Genomic DNA, 21,738 nt, shown 5'->3' with positions numbered 1-21,738 from the left:
TTTTAGGCTCTTACATCAATCCAAACCCAGGAAACTGTGGAAGTAGCATTCAAAAGCCAACCATCCATGCCAACAATTTTGAACTAAAACCACAGCTCATCACCCTTGTTCAGAACAACTGTTCGTTCGGAGGAAGTGTCCAAGAGGACCCCAATCAACATCTAACCACCTTTTCTGAGAATATGTGACACAGTAAAGTCTAATGGTGTTCATCCTGACGCCTATAGACAGCTCTTATTTCCATTCTCACTCAAGGATAAGGCAGCCAAGTGGCTGGAGTCTTTCCCAAGGGAGAGCTTGACAACTTGGGAAGATGTGGTGAACAAATTCTTAGCAAGATTTTACCCTCCTCAACGAATCAATAGGCTGAGAGCTGAGGTCCAAACTTTCAGGCAACAAGATGGTGAGACTCTATATGAAGCATGGGAGAGGTTTAAAGACCTAACAAGGAGGTGCCCACCCGATATGTTCAATGAATGGGTGCAGCTACACATTTTCTATGAAGGGCTCTCTTATGAGTCAAAGAAGGCCGTAGACCATTCATCCGGAGGATCTTTGAACAAGAAGAAGACCATTGAGGAGGCCATAGATGTAATTGAAACAGTAGCAGAGAACGACTACTTCTATGCCTCCGAACGAGGGAACACAAGAGGAGTAATGGAGCTAAACAATGTAGATGCTCTGCTGGCCCAAAACAAGCTCATTACCCAGCAGCTAGCTGACCTCACCAAGAAGATGGAGAGGAACCAAGTAGTAGCAATCTCCACTTCATCAACAACCCAAGAAGGAGTGAATGAAGAAGCAGAGGGTAGTCAAGAGCAAGCCAACTACATTGGGAATTCACCTAGGCAAAACCATGATCCATACTCCAAGACTTACAACCCTGGATGGAGGAACCACCCGAACTTTCGGTGGGGAAATCAACAAGACTAAAGCCTTGATCAAAGACGCCCAAATCCAAATAATACAGCCACCTAACACTTCACATCTAGACCATATCAACACCCCCATAACAACATGTCTCCACATTCATATCAAGGCCAGAATAACCATCCTCAGCCTGACCTATCATCATTTGATGAAAGAATCTCAAGGATTGAGAATCTACTTGAAGGCATAGGCAAAGAGATTCAAGATAGTAAAGCATTCCGAGAAGAGGTGATGTCCAATATGCAGAATCAGGATGCTGCCATCAAGAAACTGGAGACACAAATTGGCTACTTATTCAAGCAAATTCCAAGCCACAACCTTAGCAGCAAGACTAGCTTAACACGAAGGGAGGAGTGCCAGGCTATCACCCTTAGAAGTGGGAAGGAACTGAAGGAAACCCCCCAGAAACCACAAGAAAAGGAATCAGATAAAGAGGAAGAAGAGCAGGATGGAGCTCAAGTTCCTAATCTGAGTTCACAAAAAGGGGAAGAAATGCTGAAGCCAGATGCCCCAAGAGTCCCATACCCTCAACAATTAAAGAAGAAAGGGGATGACAATCAGTTTTTGAGATTTTTGGAAATCTTCAAGAAACTACAAATCAACATACCCTTTGCTGAAGCAATAGAACAAATGCCACTCTACGCCAAGTTCTTGAAGGAGCTCATGACTAAGAAGAGAAGCTGGAAGAACAACGAGACTGTGATACTAACCGAAGAATGTAGTGCTATCATTCAACACAAACTACCCCAGAAATTGAAGGATCCCGGGAGTTTTCAGATCCCTTGTATTATAGGGGAAATCACAGTGGAAAAGGCTCTTTGTGACTTGGGAGCCAGCATCAATTTGATGTCGGTAGCCATGATGAGAAAGATGAAGATTGAGGAAGCTAAACCAACAAAGATGGCCTTACAATTGGCAGACTGATCGTTCAAGTTTCCGCATGGCGTCGTAGAAGATTTGCTGGTGAAAGTGGGAGATTTTATCTTTCCAGCAGACTTTGTAGTGCTGGACATGTAGGAGGAAGCCAAGGCTTCTATCATCCTGGGAAGGCCATTCTTGGCCACTGCTGGAGCTGTCATTGATGTACAAAAAGGAGATATCACCTTGAGATTACACAATGAAAAGATGACGATCAATGTGTTCAAAGCCATGAGTTACCCACCAGAGCAAATGGGAGAGTGTATGAGGTTGGACTCACTTGAAGACGCAGTGCAGGAAAACTTCGAAGAAGAAGAACCTGAAGGTATAATAGAGGAGGAACCTACGTTTAGTGAAGAGGTTGCAACAGCAGAGATTCAAATACAAGGTGCACCAAAGGAAGAGAACAAAAAGTCAGAAGCACCCAAACTTGAACTCAAAGCATTGCCACCCTGTCTCAAATATGCATACTTAGGAGAAGATGAAAATTATCCAGTAATTATAAGCTCATGCCTCAACCAAGATCAAGAGGATGAACTGCTCAAAGTACTGCGAAACCACAAAGATGCCATTGGTTGGACTCTTGCTGACTTGAAGGGGATAAGTTCGGCCATATATATGCATAAGATACTGCTGGAAGATGATGCCAAACCATCCATTCAATCCCAAAGGAGGATGAACCCAATCATGAAGGAAGTGGTACAGAAGGAAGTTATGAAGTTATGGCAGGGGGGTAATTTACCCAATCTCAGACAGCCCCTGGGTTAGCCCCGTGCATGTCGTCCCAAAAAAGGGAGGAATTACAGTGGTTCTCAATGAGAAGAACGAACTAATTCCTACAAGGACAGTCACAGGATGGCGGATGTGCATAGACTACAGGAAGCTCAACGAGGCTACGCGAAAAGATCATTTCCCCCTTCCATTCATGGATCAGATGTTGGAAAGACTCGCAAGGCACGCTTATTATTGTTTTCTCGACGGTTATTCAGGATATAACCAAATAGTGGTTGATCCCAGAGATCAAGAGAAAACCTCATTCACTTGCCCATATGGAGTGTTTGCCTACAGGCGCATGCCATTTGGGCTATGTAATGCACCTGCGACTTTCCAACGCTGCATGCATCACCTCGCCTTGGTATTGAAAAGATGCCAAGAGACCAATCTGGTCTTGAACTGGGAGAAATGTCACTTTATGGTGACAGGAGGAATAGTCCTTGGTCACAAAGTTTCTAACCAAGGCATTGAGGTTGACAGAGCCAAAGTAGAACTTATTGAAAAACTGCCTCCACCCAGTGATGTCAGGGCAATTAGGAGCTTTTTAGGGCATGCTGGTTTTTACAGAAGGTTTATTAAAGATTTTTCAAAGATATCCAAGCCCTTAAGCAATCTCCTTGTATCAGATACACCATTTATCTTTGATGAAACATGCATGTTAGCCTTTGAAAATTTGAAAATGAGGTTGTCCTCTGCTCCTATCATTTTCCCACCTGATTGGAATTTACCATTTGAATTGATGTGTGACGCATCTGATTTTGCAGTGGGGACAGTGTTGGGACAGAGGAAAGATAACTTAGTCCATGTGATATACTATGCGAGCAAAGTCCTTAATGATACTCAAAGAAATTATACCACTACTGAAAAGGAGTTGCTAGCAATAGTTTTTGCATTTGACAAGTTTAGATCATACCTCATTGGTGTTAAAGTGATTGTTTTTATGGATCATACAACACTTAAATATTTGTTTGCCAAGCAAGAATCAAAACCAAGACTAATAAGATGGATCTTATTGTTGCAGGAATTCAATATTGAGATCAGAGACAAGAAAGGAGTGGAGAACAAGGTAGCAGATCACCTATCCAGGATTCCTCATGATAAAGGTGGAACACCTGATACAAGTGTGAACGAGTTCTTCCCTGATGAGCAGTTAATGCTAGTTCACAAAGCACCATGGTTCGCAGACATTGCAAACTTCAAGGCAACTGGGGCATTGCCTCCAGAGATCAATAAACATCAAAAAAGGAAGCTCATGAATGATGCAAAGTACTTTGTCTGGGATGAGCCATATCTATTTAAGAAGTGTTCAGATGGAATCCTTAGAAGATGTGTTTCGGAAGAAGAAGGATGAGAGGTCCTATGGAATTGCCACGGCTCATGCTATAGAGGCCACTTTGGAGGGGATAGAACTGCAGCTAAGGTGTTACAAAGCGGATTCTTTTGGCCTACCCTTTTCAAGGATGCCAAAGAACTAGTAAAAAGCTGCAATGAATGCCAAAGATCTGGAAACTTGCCCAAAAGAAATTAGATGCCACAAAATTTCATCTTGGAACTGGAATTGTTTGATGTGTGGGGAATCGATTTCATGGGACCATTGCCAAACTCATATGCAAACAAATACATCTTGGTAGTTGTCGATTATGTTTCCAATGGGTAGAGGCTATTGCAACCCCAACGAATGATAATAGGGTAGTCATGAACTTCCTCAGGAAGAATATCTTTAGCCGGTTTGGAGTCCCACGAGCACTTATCAGTGATGGAGGGAGCCATTTTTGTAACAGACCACTAGAAGCTCTTCTCCTACGATATGGGGTAAAACACAAGGTAGCCACACCTTACCATCCCCAAACAAGTGGACAAACTGAGATATCCAACAGAGAGCTAAAGAGGATTCTGGAAAAGACTGTGGGCACATCAAGAAAGGATTGGTCGAAGAAGTTGGATGATGCTCTTTGGGCATACAGAACAGCATTCAAAACACCACTTGGAATGTCCCCATATCAACTAGTGTATGGAAAAGCTTGTCATTTACCACTGGAGCTGGAACACAAAGCTCTCTGGGCTATCAAGATACTAAATTTTGACAGCATTGCGGCTGGTGCAAAGAGGATCTTGCAGCTGCAAGAGATGGAGGAATTCAGGTTACAAGCCTATGAAAATACCAAGATGTATAAAGAGAAGGCAAAGAGAAGACATGACCTGCATCTTGCACCCAGAAGTTTCGAAAAGGGGCAGCGAGTACTCCTTTACAATTCCAAATTGAGACTATTCCCAGGAAAACTCAAATCAAGGTGGTCCGGACCTTTTCTTGTCACAAAAGTTTCGCCATATGGACACATCGAAATCATGGATGAAGATTCAGAGAGGACTTTCACAGTGAACGGACAAAGACTCAAGCATTATCTGGGCAACATGGGGGAAAACCCCAGAGTAAATTACCATCTCAAGTAAAGGAGGAATCGTCGAGCTAGCGACGATAAAAGAGCGCTCTGTTGGGAGGCAACCCAACCTCAGGTAGTTTCCTTTTCATCTGTATTTCAATAAGGATCATAAGTTGTTTTCCCCTGTATTGCGAGGAGCTAAGTTTGGTGTTCTACACCAAAACAAGTCAAGAGTGAGAGTGTGATTCTAAGTTTGGTGTTCCACCAAAGACATTAGTTAGAATTACACCCCACTCCCAAAACACATTGCTAGCTCCAACCAATCAAGCGAAACCACTTAGATGTAGTTAGACTTTAGTAATAATTGTTGTATTAACAACAAGATATGAGGTTCTCTGCATATGTGCAATGTTTTGTACTGGGCAAGGAACTAAGTTTGGTGTTCACACACCAAATTAAGTTCAAAAGCCACAAGTACACATGCAAGCTAACTATGTCTCAAGTGCTTTGGGAACAAGCAACTTCCAATAACTTTGCAGGAATCTTAGGAGGAAATAGTGCACCTTCACCCAAGGAAGTGAAGTAGCAGGGACTAGGATGATGACAAAGAAAGAGAGCAACTAGAAATCATCACCCGAAGGTTGTATTGTCACTCAATTCCATTATACTCAGAATTGTTAAAAATTGGAAGTCCGAATGCACTTTTGATTAATAGTTACTCGTAGTTAGAACATTTTTCAATTCTGTCTTTTAAGTTTTTGGTGTTGAAGAAGGTCTCTGTGTGCTAGTCTCTATGTCACTGCATCCTTACTTTGCTTACTTGTATGTTTGTCCCTTTAAATCAAAATAAAAAGAGAATGAGTGTTTTAAAGATCAGAGAAGAGTTCATACTATGGAGTAAGTTCATGAGTTTATGGAATGGTCATAAGTTAGCTAAGTTGCTTCAACCATAAGGTGGGAAGACAACTATCTGTCAGGAATGCTATGCTTGAAACACACCCCATGAGACTAGCCAAATAAGAAGATCCTAATAAGAAAAAGGGAAAGAACAATCAAAGTTGAGGAATAAAAGAAAAAGAACAAGCAATAAGGCTAGGCACCAATGATTTTTAATCTTGAGGCATGTGTCTGTGGTGTTCTTGTGTGAGGGATCTACTTGGATGAATAAGCTCTTAGGGGTGCCTTATCACTTGGTAACTTGGGTTAACTAACTCGGGATTATTAGCTGAAAGTCCACTATCAATAGTAACCCTCACTATAGAGCATTTAGTAACCCAAAGAGGTGCTGGACACCAAGGTCTCAAGAAAAGAAAATAAATAAACTATATGCCTGTGGTGTGTATGTATAGGGGAGAGACTTGAGCAAGTAAGTTGGTGCACGAAATTGTGATCTCTGGTAATGGCTCCAAAAACTTGGTGCTCTAATCTCAATTCATAATTTGTCACAACTTCGATACAACTAACCAGCAAGTGCACTGGGTCGTCCAAGTAATAAACCTTACGTGAGTAAGGGTCGATCCCACGGAGATTGTTGGTATGAAGCAAGCTATGGTCACCTTGTAAATCTCAGTCAGGCGGATATAAAATAGTTATGAAGTTTTCGAAAATAAATAATAAACTAAGGATAGAAACACTTATGTAATTCATTGGTGAGAATTTCAGATAAGCGTGTAGAGATGCTTTCGTTCCTCTGAATCTCTGCTTTCCCGCTGTCTTCATCCAATCAGTCTTACTCCTTTCCATGGCTGGCTTTATGTAAGGGAATCACCGTTGTCAATGGCTACATCCCATCCTCTTGTGAAAATGGTCCAAATGCTCTGTCACAGCACGGCTAATCATCTGAGGTTCTCGATCATGCTGGAATAGGATTCACCCTCCTTTTGCGTCTGTCACTACGCCCAGCACTCGCGAGTTTGAAGCTCGTCACAGTCATTCAATCCCAGAATCCTACTCGGAATACCACAGACAAGGTTTAGACTTTCCGGATTCTCATGAATGCCGCCATCAATCTAGCTTGCACCACGAAGATTCTGATTAAGAGATCTAAGAGATACTCATTCAATCTAAGGTAGAACGGAAGTGGTTGTCAGGCACGCGTTCATAAGGAATGATGATGATTGTCACGTTCATCACATTCAGGTTGAAGTGTGAATGAATATCTTAGAAGCGAAACAAGTTGAATTGAATAGAAAAACAGTAGTACTTTGCATTGATCTTTGAGGAACAGCAGAGCTCCACACCTTAATCTATGGAGTGTAGAAACTCTACCGTTGAAAATACATAAGTGATAATGGAGTTCATTGGTCCCGGCCCCAGAGGGGAACCGGAGTAACCAAGACTTCTATGATCCGAAGATAAAACTCAGGATTCAAAGATATCTAATACAATAGTAAAAAGTTCTATTTATAATAAACTAGCTACTAGGGTTTACAGAAGTAAGTAATTGATGCATAAATCCACTTCTGGGGCCTACTTGATGTGTGCTTGGGCTGAGCTTGAAGTCTACACGTGGAGAGGTTATTCTTGGAGTTGAACGCCAGCTTTTGTGCCATTTTGGGCGTTGAACTCCACTTTGCAACTTGTTTCTGGCGCTGGACGCCAGAATTGGGCAGAGAGCTGGCGTTGAATGCCAGTTTGCATCATCTAAACTTGGGCAAATTATGGACTATTATATATTGCTGGAAAGCCCTGGATGTCTACTTTCCAACACAATTAAAACCGCGCTATTTTAAGTTCTGTAGCTCCAAAAAATCCATTTTGAGTGCAGGGAGGTCAGAATCCAACAGCATCAGCAGTCCTTCTTCAACCTCTGAATCTGATTTTTGCTCAAGTCCCTCAATTTCAGCCAGAAAATACCTGAAATCACAGAAAAAATACACAAACTCATAGTAAAGTCCAGAAATGTGAATTTAACATAAAAACTAATAAAAACATCCCTAAAAGTAACTAGATTCTACTAAAAACATACTAAAAATAATGCCAAAAAGCGTATAAATTATCCGCTCATCACAACACCAAACTTAAATTGTTGCTTGTCCCCAAGCAACTAAAAATCAAATAGGATAAAAAGAAGAGAATATACTATTAATTCCAAACTATCAATGAAACATAGCTCCAATCAGATGAGCGGGACTTGTAGCTTTTTGCCTCTTGAATAGTTTTGGCATCTCACTTTATCCATTGAAGTTCAGAATGATTGGTATCTATAGGAACTCAGAGTTCAGATAGTGTTATTGATTCTCCTAGTTCAGTATGATGATTCTCGAACACAGCTATTTTATGAGTCTTGGCCGTGGCCCTAAGCACTTTGTTTTCCAGTATTACCACCGGATACATAAATACCACAGACACATAATTGGGTGAACCTTTTCGGATTGTGACTCAGCTTTGCTAAAGTCCCCAATTAGAGGTGTCCAGGGTTCTTAAGCACACTCTTTTTTTGCTTTGGACCTTGACTTTAACCGCTCAGTCTCAAGTTTTCACTTGACACCTACACGCCACAAGCACATGGTTAGGGACAGCTTGGTCTAGCCGCTTAGGCCAGGATTTTATTCCTTTAGGCCCTCCTATCCACTGATGCTCAAAGCCTTGGGATCCTTTTTATTACCCTTGCCTTTTGGTTTTAAGGGCTATTGGCTTTTTCTGCCTGCTTTTTCTCTCTTTTTTTTTTCGCTAATTTTTTTTCTCTTTTTTTTTTCTGCAAGCTTTGTTCTTTGCTGCTTTTTCTTGCTTCAAGAATCATTTTTATGATTTTTCAGATTATCAAATAACATGTCTCCTTGTCATCATTCTTTCAAGAGCCAACATATTTAACATTCTTAAACAACAACTTCAAAAGACATATGCACTGTTCAAGCATTCATTCAGAAAACAAAAAGTATTGTCACCACATCAAAATAATTAAACTAAGTTCAAGGATAAATTCGAAACTCATGTACTTCTTGTTCTTTTGAATTAAAACAGTTTTCATTTAAGAGAGGTGATGGATTCATAGGACATTCATAACTTTAAGACAAAGTTACTAACTACTAATGATCATGTAATAAGACACAAACATAGATAAGCATTTAACATAGAGAAAACGAAAAACAGAAGGTGAGAACAAGGAATGAGTCCACCTTAGTGATGGTGGCATTTTCTTCTTGAGGAACCAATGATGTCCTTGAGCTCTTCTATGTCTCTTCCTTGTCTTTGTTGCTCCTCCCTCATTGCTTTTTGATCTTCTCTTATTTCATGAAGGATGATGGAGTGCTCTTGATGTTCCACCCTTAGTTGTCCCATGTTGGAACTTAATTCTCCTAGGGAGGTGTTGATGTGCTCCCAAAAGTTTTGTGGAGGAAAGTGCATCCCTTGAGGTATCTCAGAGATTTCTTGATGATGAGCTTCCTCATGTGTTTCTTGAGCTCCATGAGTGGGCTCTCTTATTTGCTCCATCCTTTTCTTAGTGATGGGCTTTTCTTCCTCAATGGGAATATCTCCTTCTATGAAAGCTCCAGCTGAGTAACATAGATGGCAAATAAGATGAGAAAAAGCTAGCCTTGCCCCAGGAGAGGGCTTTTCGGCTATTTTGTAAAGTTCAAGGGAGATGATTTCATGAACTTCTACTTCCTCTCCAATCATGATGATATGGATCATGATGGCCCGATCCACAGTAACTTCAGATCGGTTGCTAGTGGGGATGATGGAGCGTTGGATGAACTCCAACCATCCTCTAGCCACAAGCTTGAGGTCCAGTCTTCTTAATTGAACCGGCTTGCCTTTGGAGTCAATCTTCCATTGAGCTCCTTCCACACATATGTCCATGAGGACTTGGTCCAACCTTTGATTAAAGTTGACCCTTCTAGTGTAGGGGCGCTCATCTCTTTGCATCATAGGCAAGTTAAACGCCAACCTCACATTCTCCTGACTAAAATCTAAGTATTTCCCCCGAACCATTGTAACATAATTCTTTGGATTCGGGTTCTTACTTTGATCATGGTTCCTAGTGATCCATGCATTGGCATAGAACTTTTGAACCATTAGGATGCCGACTTGTTGGATGGGGTTTGTTAGAACTTCCCAACCTCTTCTTTGGATTTCATGTCGGATCTCCGGATACTCATTTTTCTTGAGTTTGAAAGGGACCTCGGGGATCACCTTCTTCTTGGCCACAACATCATAGAAGTGGTCTTGATGAGCTTTGGAGATGAACCTTTCCATCTCCCATGACTCAAAGGTGGAAGCTTTTGTCTTCCCCTTCCCTTTTCTAGAGGATTCTCCGGTCTTGGGTGCCATCGATGGTAATGGAAAAACAAAAAGCTTATGCTTTTACCACACCAAACTTAGAATTTTGCTCGCCCTCGAGTAAGAGAAGAAAGAATAGATGAAGAAGAAGAAGAAAATATGGAGAGGAGGGGGGAGGTGTGTTTCGGCCAAGAAGAGAAAAGAGGGTTGTGTTGTGTGAAAATGAGGAAGAATGGAGGGTTATATATAGGGAAGGGAGGGGGGGTAAGTTCGGCCATTTAGGGTGGGTTTGGGTGGGAAATTGATTTTGAATCTTGAAGGTAGGTGGAGTTTATGAGGTAGGTTTATGGATAAGAGTGGATGGATGTGAGTGGTGAAGTGGTGATAGGGAAGAGATATTGAGGTGATTGGTGAAGAGTTTTGGGGAAGAGTGTTTATGGGATTGTGTGAAAGAGGAGTGAGAAGAAGTGAGTGGAGGTAGGTGGGGATCCTGTGGGGTCCACAGATCCTGAGGTGTTCAAGAATTTACAACCTTGCACCAAATTAGGCATTCAAAATGCTCTTGCACACAACTCTGGGCGTTCAGCGCCAGATTGGTGCTTGTTCTGGGCGTTGAACGCCCATTTGTTGCCCATTTCTGGCGTTGAACGCCAGAACCATGCTTGTTCTGGGCGTTCAGCGCCAGCTCTTCTCCAGGGTGCATTTCTGGCGTTCAAACGCCCAGATGCTGCCCATTTCTGGCGTTCAGCGCCAGAACCATGCTCTGTTCTGGCATTGAACACCCAAAACATGCTTCTTACTGGCGTTTAAATGCCAGTAAGGTCTTCCTCCAGGGTGTGATTTTTCTTCTACTATTTTTGATTCCATTTTCAATTTTTATATTTATTTTGTGATTCCACATGATCATGAAAAAACAATAAAAATTATATAAATAAACATTGGGTTGCCTCCCAACAAGCGCTTCTTTAATGTCAATAGCTTGACAGTGGGCTCTCATGGAGTCTCACAGATGTTCAGAGCTTTGTTGAGACCTCCCAATACCAAACTTAGAGTTTGGATATGGGGGTTTGACACCAAACTTAGAGTTTGGTTGTTGCCTCCCAACACCAAACTTAGAGTTTGACTGTGGGGGCTCTGGTTGACTCTGCAATGAGAGAAGCTTACTATGCTTCCTCTCCATGGGTACAGAAAGAGATCCTTGAGTTTTAAACACAAGGTTGTCCTCATTTAATTGAAGGATCAATTCTCCTCTGCCCACATCAATCACAGCTCTTGCTGTGGCTAGGAAGGGTCTTCCAAGGATGATGAATTCATCCTCATCCTTCCCAGTATCTAGGACTATGAAATCAGCAGGGATGTAAAGGCCTTCAACCTTTACTAACACGTCCTCTACTTGTCCATAAGCCTATTTTCTTGAATTGTCTGCCATCTCTAATGAGATTTTAGTGGCTTGCACCCCAAAGATTCCCAATTTCTCTATTACAGAGAGGGGCATGAGGTTTATTCCTGAACCAAGGTCACACAGAGCTTTAAAGATCATGGTGCCTATGGTACAAGGTATTAAGAACTTTCCAGGATCCTGTTTCTTCTGAGGCAATGTCAGTTGATCCAGATCACTTAGTTCATTGGTGAACAAGGGAGGTTCATCTTCCCAAGTTTCAATGCCAAATAATTTGGCATTCAGCTTCATGATTGCACCAAGGTACTTGGTAACTTGCTCTTCAGTAACATCCTCATTCTCTTCAGAAGAGGAATACTCATCAGAGCTCATGAATGGCATAAGGAGGTTTAATGGAATCTCTATGGTCTCTAGGTGAGCCTCAGATTCTTTTGGTTCCTCAGAGGGACACTCCTTATTGATCACTGGATGTCCCAGGAGGTCTTCCTCACTGGGATTCACGTCCTCTCCTTCCTTTACAGGTTCGGCCATAGTTATCAATTCAATGGCCTTGCACTCTCCTTTTGGATTTTCTTCTGTATTGCTTGGGAGAGTACTAGGAGGGATTTCAGTGATCCTTTTACTCAGCTAGCCCACTTGTGCTTCCAAATTTCTAATGGAAGACCTTGTTTCATTCATGAAACTTACAGTGGCCTTCGATAGATCAGAGACTAAGTTTGCTAAATTAGATGTATTTTGTTCAGAGTTCTTTGTCTGTTGCTGAGTGGATGATGGAAAAGGTTTACTATTGTTAAACCTGTATCTTCCACCATTATTAAAGCCTTGTTGAGGCTTTTGTTGATCCTTCCATGAGAGATTTGGATGATTTCTCCATGATGGATTATAGGTGTTTCCATAAGGTTCACCTAAGTAATTCACCTCTGCTATTGCAGGGTTCTCAGGATCATAAGCTTCTTCTTCAGAAGATGCCTCTTGAGTACTGTTGGATGCAGCTTGCATTCCATTCAGACTCTGAGAAATCATATTGACTTGCTGAGTCAATATTTTGTTCTGAGCCAATATGGCATTCAGATTATCAATTTCAAGAACTCCCTTCTTTATAGGCGTCCCATTATTCACAGGATTCCTCTCAGAAGTGTACATGAACTGGTTATTAGCAACCATGTCAATGAGTTCTTAAGCTTCTGCAAGCGTTTTCTTTAGGTGAATGGATCCACCTGCAGAAGTATCCAATGACATCTTTGATAGCTCAGATAAACCATCATTGAATATATCCAAGATGGTCCATTCTGAAAGCATGTCAGAAGGACACTTTTTGGTCAGCTGCTTGTATCTTTCCCAAGCTTCATAGAGGGATTCACCTTCTTTCTGTCTGAAGGTTTGAACATCCACTCTAAGCTTGCTCAGCTTTTGAGGAGGAAAGAACTTGGCTAAGAAAGCCGTGACCAGCTTATCCCAAGAGTTCAGGCTATCTCTGGGTTGAGAGTCCAACCACACTCTAGCTCTGTCTCTTACAGCAAAAAGAGAAAAGCATGAGCCTGTAGACTTCAGGATCTACTCTATTAGTCTTAACAGTATCATAGATCTGCAAGAATTCAGTTAAGAACTGAAAAGGATCTTCAGATGGAAGTCCATGAAACTTGCAGTTCTGCTGCATCAGAGAAACTAGCTGAGGTTTTAGCTCAAAGTTGTTTGCTCCAATGGCAGGAATGGAGATGCTTCTTCCATGTAAATTGGAATTAGGTGCAGTAAAGTCACCAAGCATTCTCCTTGCATTATTATTATTTTCGGCTGCCATCTCCTCTTCCTGTTTGAAAATTTCTGAAAGGTTATCTCTGGATTGTTGTAATTTAGCTTCTCTTAGTTTCCTCTTCAGAGTCCTTTCAGGTTCTGGATCTGCTTCAACAAGAATATTCTTGTCTCCTGCTCATATGAAAAAGAGGGACAAAATAATAATAATAATAATAATAGGGATCCTTTATACCACAGTATAGAGGTCCTTGTGTGAGTAGAAGAAAAGAAGAAGAAAAAATTCGAACACAGATGGAAGAGGGGGTTCGAATTTGGGTGAGATGAAGTGTTAGTAGATGAATAAATAAATAGAAGGAGATGAGAAAGAAGGATAATTTTCGAAAATAATTTTTGAAAAAGAGTTAGTGATTTTCGAAAATAGTTTTTGAAAAAGGTTAGTAATTTTTCGAAAATTTGAAATCAACAATTAAAATAATTAGTTAAAAAAAAGGGATTTTGAAAAAGAGGGAGGATATTTTCGAAAATTAGAGAGAGAGAGAGAGTTAGTTAGGTAGTTTTGAAAAAAATAAGAAACAAACAAAAAGTTAGTTAGTTAGTTGAAACAAATTTTGAAAAGATAAGGAGTTAGGAAGTTAGAAAAGATATTTTGAAAACAAATTTTTGAAAAAGATAAGATAAGAAGATATTTTTGAAAAGATATGATTGAAATTAGTTTTTGAAAAAGATTTGATTTTTAAAATCACAATTAATGACTTGATTCACAAGAAATCACAAGATATGATTCTAGAATTCAAAGTTTGAATCTTTCTTAACAAGCAAGTAACAGACTTGAAATTTTTGAATCAAAATATTAATTGTTATTGTTATTTTCGAAAATTTGATATAAAAATAAGAAAAAGATTTTTGAAAAATATTTTTAAAATTTTCGAAAATAACTAAGAAAAATGAAAAAGATTTGATTTTTGAAAAAGATTTTGAAAAAGATAAGATTTTTAAATTGAAAATTTGATTTGACTCATAAAAACAACCAGATTTTAAAAATTTTTAAAAAAGTCAAATCTAATTTTCAAAATTTTAAGAGAGAAAAAGGAAAAGATATTTTTTTTATTTTTGAATTTTTAATGATGAGAGAGAAAAACATGAAAAAGACTCAATGCATGAAAATTTTGGATCAAAGTATGTGATGAATGCAAGAACACTATGAATGTCAAGATGAACACCAAGAATACTTTGAATGTCAAGATGAACATCAAGAACATGTTTTTGAAAAAAATTTTAATGCAAAGAAAACATGCAAGATACCAAACTTAGAAATTTTTCATGTTTAGACTCTATGGATGCAAAAATGCACATGTAAAACAAGAAAAGATGCAAAACAAGAAAACATCAAGATTAAACAAGAAGACATACCAAGAACAACTTGAAGATCATGAAGAACACCATGAATGCATGAATTTTCAAAAAATGCAAAATGAATATGCAATTGACACCAAACTTATAACATGACACATGACTCAAACAAGAAACATGAAATATTTTTGATTTTTTTTTTGATTTTATGATTTTTTTGTATTTTTATTTTATATTTTTTGAAAATAAATTTGAAAAAGGAAAATAAGAATTCCAAAATTTTTAATATGAATTCCAGGAATCATATGCTCTTTAGTCTAAAGCTCCAATCAAAGGGTCAGGCATGGCTTAATAGCCAGCCAAGCTTCAGTATGTAACTCAGACATGACACGCCTGACATGCCCTACAGAGGAATTAGACGTGGCTTTACAGCCAGCCAGGTTTCAACATGCTTTATGAAACACTAGAATTCATTCTTAAAAATTCTGAAGAAAAATATTTTTTTGAAATCATTTTTATTTTAAAAATTTTTTTTCAAAAACAAATGAGAAATTTTTTTTGAAAGATTTTTGAAAAATTTTTGAAAACAAAACAAAAAGAAAATTACCTAATCTGAGCAACAAGATGAACCGTCAGTTGTCCAAACTCGAACAATCCCCGGCAACGGCGCCAAAAACTTGGTGCACGAAATTGTGATCTCTGGTAATGGCTCCAAAAACTTGGTGCTCTAATCTCAATTCATAATTTGTCACAACTTCGATACAACTAACCAGCAAGTGCACTGGGTCGTCCAAGTAATAAACCTTACGTGAGTAAGGGTCGATCCCACAGAGATTGTTGGTATGAAGCAAGCTATGGTAACCTTGTAAATCTCAGTCAGGCGGATATAAAATAGTTATGGAGTTTTCGAAAATAAATAATAAACTAAGGATAGAAACACTTATGTAATTCATTGGTGAGAATTTCAGATAAGCGTGTAGAGATGCTTTCGTTCCTCTGAATCTCTGCTTTCCCGCTGTCTTCATCCAATCAGTCTTACTCCTTTCCATGGCTGGCTTTATGCAAGGGCATCACCGTTGTCAATGGCTACATCCCATCCTCTTGTGAAAATGGTCCAAATGCTCTGTCACAGCACGGCTAATCATCTGAGGTTCTCGATCATGCTGGAATAGGATTCACCCTCCTTTTGCGTCTGTCACTACGCCCAGCACTCGCGAGTTTGAAGTTCGTCACAGTCATTTAATACCAGAATCCTACTCGGAATACCTGGTGCACGAATTATGAATCACACTTTTCACAACTCGTACCACTGACCAGCAAGTGCACTGGGTCGTCCAAGTAATACCTCACGTGAGTAAGGGTCGAATCCCACGGAGATTGTTGGTTTGAAGCAATCTATGGTTATCTTGTAAATCTTAGTCAGGAAGTCAATTATGTTTATCAGTTGGATTGCAAATAAACAATAGAGCATGAATCAAAGGTTACTTGTTATGCAGTAATGGAGAATATGTTGGAGTTTTGGAGATGCTTTGTCTTCTGAATCTCTGCTTTCCTCTGTCTTCTTGTTCACGCACGCACGTCCTCCTATGGCTAGCTGTGTATTGGTGGATCACCGTTGTCAATGGCTACCTTCCTTCCTTCCAGTGAAAACTACGCTCACGCGCTCTATCACAGCACGGCTAATCACCGGTTGGTTCTCGATCCGGTTGGAATAGGATTTACTATCCTTTTGCGTCTGTCACTAACGCCCAGCCTTCAGAAGTTTGAAGCTCGTCACAGTCATTCAATCCTTGAATCCTACTCGGAATACCACAGACAAGGTTTAGACTTTCCGGATTCTCATGAATGCCGCCATCAGTTCTAGCTTATACCACGGAGATTCTGATTAAGGAATCTAAGAGATACTCATTCAATCGGATATAGAACGGAGGTGGTTGTCAGGCACACGTTCATGGTTTGAGGAAGGTGATGAATGTCACGGATCATCACCTTCATCACAGTTAAGCGCGAATGAACATCTTAGATAGGAACAAGCGTTTTTGAATGGAAAACAGAAATACTTGCATTAATTCATCGGGACACAGCAGAGCTCCTCACCCCCAACAATAGGGTTTAGAGACTCATGCCATCAGAGAATACCAAGTTTTGATCTAAAATGTTATGAGATCCAAAATAAGTCTCTAAAAGTTGTTTAAATACTAAACTAGTAGCCTAGGTTTACAAAAAGTGAGTAGACTATGATGGATGATGCAGAGATCCACTTCTGGGGCCCACTTGGTGTGTGCTGGGCTGAGATTTAAGCAAGTCACGTGCAGAGGCCATTTGTGGAGTTGAACGCCAGTTTTTGTGCCAGTTTGGGCGTTCAACTCCAGCTTTTGATCCTTTTCTGGCGCTGGACGCCAGAATTGGGCAGAGAACTGGCGTTGAACGCCAGTTTACGTCATCTATTCTTATGCAAAGTATGGACTATTATATATTGCTGGAAAGCCCTGGATGTCTACTTTCCAACGCAATTGGAATCATGCCATTTAGAGTTGTGTAGCTCTAGAAAATCCACTTTTAGTGCAGGGAGGTCAGAATCCAACAGCATCAGCAGTCCTTTTTCAGCCTGAATCAGATTTTTGCTCAGCTCCTTCAATTTCAGCCAGAAAAATACCTGAAATTACAGAAAAACACACAACTCATAGTAAAGTCCAGAAATATGAATTTTTCCTAAAAACTAATGAAAATAGACTAAAAACTAACTAAAACATACTCAAAACTATATGAAATTAACCCCAAAAAGCGTATAAAATATCCGCTCATCACAACACCAAACTTAAACTGTTGCTTGTCCTCAAGCAACTAGACAAATAAAATAGAAGACTAATAGGTTGAGAAGCAATAATATCTCAGAGTTTTTGAGTGGAGCTCAGACTCTAATTAGATGAGCGGGACGAGTAGCTTTTTGCTTCTGAACAGTTTTGGCATCTCACTTTATCCATTGAAGCTCAGAGTGATTGGAATCTATAGGAACTTAGAATTCAGATAGTGTTATTGATTCTCCTATTTCAGTGTGATGATTCTTGAACACAACTATTTTATGAGTCTTGGCCGTGGCCCTAAGCACTTTGTTTTCCAGTCTTACCACCGGATACATAAATGCCACAGACACATACTTGGGTGAACCTTTTAGATTGTGACTCAGCTTTGCTAAAGTCCCCAATTAGAGGTGTCCAGAGTTCTTAAGCACACTCTTCTTTTTGCTTTGGACCTTGACTTTAACCGCTCAGTCTCAAGTTTTCACTTGACACCTTCACGCCACAAGCACATGGTTAGGGACAGCTTGGTTTAGCCGCTTAGACCAGGATTTTATTCCTTTAGGCCCTCCTATCCACTAATGCTCATAGCCTTGGGATCCTTTTTATTTGCCCTTGCCTTTTGGTTTTAAGGGTTATTGGCTTTTTCTGCTTGCTTTTTCTTTTTCTTTCTATATATATATATATATTTTTTTTTTTTTCGTCTATATATTTTTTCTGCAAGCTTTGTTCTTTGCTGCTTTTTCTTGCTTCAAGAATCATTTTTTTTTTATTTTTCAGATTATCAATAACAGGTCTCATGTTCATCATTCTTTCAAGAGCCAACATATTTAACAGTCTTAAACAACAAATTCAAAAGACATATGCACTGTTCAAGCATTCATTCAGAAGACAGAAAGCATTGCCACGACATTTAACTAATTAGAATTTCTCTTATTAAAACTCGAAATTTTATTGCCTCTTATTCAAAAGATCTACTACTTTATTCATGTTTGCTGATGATGAGAAAAATAAACTATAGCTTATTCTGGGGTAAACTCCTATGGTAAACTCCTAAGGTAAACTCCTATAAGGACACTGTCACAGAGTTAAAGCAGAAATTGGAAATTAACAACCTTTATTCTGGGGGAACGGGGGTTCCTCTGACCATGGTCCGAAATTCATAGAATGTAGTTCCAGATAGTTTTTGCTTGTCAGTTTGCCACATATTAGTATAGAACTCCTGGACCATGTTCCTTCCCACTTTCGTTTCAAGATTAGCTAGAACTTCCCAGTTCCTGATTCGAATTTGCTCCTGGATATCCGGATATTCATCTTCTTTCAGATCGAATCTAACTTCCGGGATCACTGATCTCAGACCCATTACTTTAAGATAATGGTCTGAATGTTCTTTAGATAAGAACTTCCCTTGATTCCAAAGTGGTTTTGGAACACTCTCTTTCTTGCCTCTTGGAGTGGGTTGTTTTCCTTTAGGAGCCATGATCTTAGTGATCTCGGATAAACACACCAAACTTAGAGGTTTGCTTGTCCTCAAGCAAAAGAAAAGAAAGGAGAGGGATAGAAGGAGAGCTAGGTGCAATTGTTGATGGAGGAGGAGGGAGGCCGAACCCAAATTTAAAGGGATGGGGGGGTGGGTTTTCGAAAAATTGGAAAAGATAAGATAAGAAGATTGAGTTGAAAAAGATAAGATAGAAGATATAGTTTAATTTTGAAGAGATATGATAGATTTTTGAAAAAGATAAATCTGAATTTTGAAAAAGATAATATGGAGATTTGAAAAAGATATGGATTAGTTGAAAAGATTTTAGAGTGAAAAAGATAGATTTGTTTTCAGAAAAGATTTGAAAAGAGTTGGATTGAATTTGGAAAGATGGATTTTTAGAAATTAAGGATTTTAGAAATCAGGGTTCTTGACATGTTCATGTAAAAATCATGCATTGAAGCATAAAATTTGAAATTAAAATGGAAATACGTGTGGAAAAAATGAATTTGGCTCCTCCCTGCCTTCCTGGCGTTTGAACGCCCAAACACTGCCTGTTTTGGGCGTTCAGCGCCCAATTGCTGCTCTCCTGGGCGTTCAACGCCCAGCTGCTGCCATTACTGGCGTTCAATGCCCAGTGGGTGCCCCCTTTCTGGCGTTGAATGCCCAGCTGCTACCATCACTGGCGTTTTCTTGCCAGTGAGATCTTTTTCTCTGTTTTGTGTGCCGAGGTCTTCTGTAAATGATTATTTACCTTGTTATCAATGAACTCTATATAAACAAATAAAAATAAAAATAGAAATAGGGCAAAATGCTTAGAGGATTGTTGCCCCATAGCTGGGTTGCCTCCCAGCAAGCGCTTCTTTATTGTCTTTAGCTGGACCTTGCTGAGCTTTTAATCTAGCTTCAGCCTTGAGCATTCTTGCTCAATGTTGCCTTCAAGATAATGCTTGATTCTCTGTCCATTGACAATGAACTTCTTATCAGAATCAATATCTTGAAGCTCCACATAACCATATGGTGACACACTTGTAATCACGTATGGTCCCCTCCACCGGGATTTCAGTTTCCCGGGGAATAGCCTGAGTCTAGAGTTAAACAACAGGACCTTCTGTCCTGGTTCAAAGATTCTAGATGACAGCTTTCTGTCATGCCATTTTTTTTATTTTTCTTTATAAAGCTTGGCATTTTCAAAAGCTGTGAATCTGAATTCTTCTAGCTCATTTAGCTGGAGCAATCGTTTTTCTCCTGCTAATTTGGCATCAAAGTTTAGGAATCTAGTTGCCCAGTAGGCCTTATGTTCCAGTTCCACGGGCAGGTGACATGCCTTACCATACACGAGTTGGTATGGAGATGTCCCTATGGGGGTCTTGAATGCTGTCCTGTAAGCCTACAGAGCATCATCCAGGCTCCGTGCCCAATCCTTTCTACGGGTATTTACTGTCCGTTCCAGGATTCTCTTTAATTCTCTGTTAGAGACTTCAGCTTGCCCATTGGTTTGTGGATGATATGGAGTGGCCACCTTGTGGCGAATTCCATATCGAACCATGGCAGAGTAAAGCTGTTTATTGCAGAAGTGAGTGCCCCCATCACTAATTAGTACTCTAGGGACACCAAACCTGCTAAAGATATGTTTCTGGAGGAACTTCAGCACTGTTTTAGTATCATTGGTGGGTATGGCAATAGCCTCAACCCATTTTGATACATAGTCAACTGCCACCAGAATATAAGTATTTGAGTATGATGGTGGGAAAGGTCCCATGAAGTCAATTCCCCATACGTCAAACAACTCAATTTCCAAGATTCCTTGTTGAGGCATGGCGTAACCATGAGGCAGATTACCAGCTCTTTGGCAACTGTCATAATTACGTACAAACTCTCGGGAATCTTTATAGAGTGTGGGCCAATAGAAGCCACATTGGAGGACCTTGGTGGCTGTTCGCTCACCTCTGAAATGGCCTCCATATTGAGATCCGTGGCAATGCCACAGGATCCTCTGTGCTTCTTCTCTAGGCACACACCTACGGATAATTCCGTCTGCACATCTCTTAAAGAGATAAGGTTCATCCCACAAGTAGTACTTTGCATCAGTAATTAATTTCTTCTTTTGTATCCTGTTGTACTCCTTGGGTATGAACCTTGCAGCTTTATAGTTTGCAATATCGGCAAACCATGGTGCTTCCTGAATGGCGAATAAATGCTCATCAGGAAACGTCTCAGAGATCTCAAGAGAAGGGAGGGACAGATGATCAGCCACTTGGTTCTCTGTCCCTTTTCTGTCTCTTATTTCTATATCAAACTCTTGCAGAAGCAATACCCATCTGATGAGCCTGGGTTTTGAATCCTGCTTTGTGAGTAGATATTTAAGAGCAGCATGGTCAGTATACACAATCACTTTTGATCCCACTAAGTATGATCTGAACTTGTCAATGGCGTAAACCACTGCAAGTAGTTCTTTTTCTGTGGTTGTGTAATTTTTCTGGGCATCATTTAGAACGTGAATGGCATAATAAATGACATGCAGAAGCTTGTCATGCCGCTGTCCCAATACTGCACCAATGGCATGATCACTGGCGTCACACATTAGCTCAAATGGTAATGTCCAGTCTGGTGCAGAAATGACTGGTGCTGTGACCAGCTTAGCTTTCAGCGTTTCAAACGCCTGCAGGCACTTTGTGTCAAACACAAATGGCATGTCAGCAGCTAGCAGATTGCTTAGAGGTTTTGAGATTT

The 21,738-nt window shown here is 40.1% G+C and overlaps 2 non-coding genes across 2 annotated transcripts; one reads left to right on the top strand and one right to left on the bottom strand.

Moving 5' to 3' along the window:
- Positions 1–363: 363 nt before the first annotated feature.
- LOC148549214 (small nucleolar RNA R71) lies at positions 364–470 on the bottom strand. Its single transcript, XR_015897944.1, has one exon. It is a non-coding gene; the product is annotated as a small nucleolar RNA R71 (small nucleolar RNA).
- A 12,448-nt stretch (positions 471–12,918) lies between these two features.
- Positions 12,919–13,026, top strand: LOC148549213 (small nucleolar RNA R71). The gene has a single exon (XR_015898154.1). It is a non-coding gene; the product is annotated as a small nucleolar RNA R71 (small nucleolar RNA).
- The last annotated feature ends 8,712 nt before the right edge of the window (positions 13,027–21,738 follow it).

The sequence above is a fragment of the Arachis ipaensis genome, chromosome B8 (genome assembly GCF_059453495.1).
Source record: "Arachis ipaensis isolate K30076 ecotype BB chromosome B8, ASM5945349v1, whole genome shotgun sequence".
In the NCBI taxonomy this organism is placed as follows: domain Eukaryota; kingdom Viridiplantae; phylum Streptophyta; class Magnoliopsida; order Fabales; family Fabaceae; genus Arachis; species Arachis ipaensis.
Note: the sequence above shows the minus strand (reverse complement) of the source record. Positions and strands in the feature narration are given on the sequence as shown.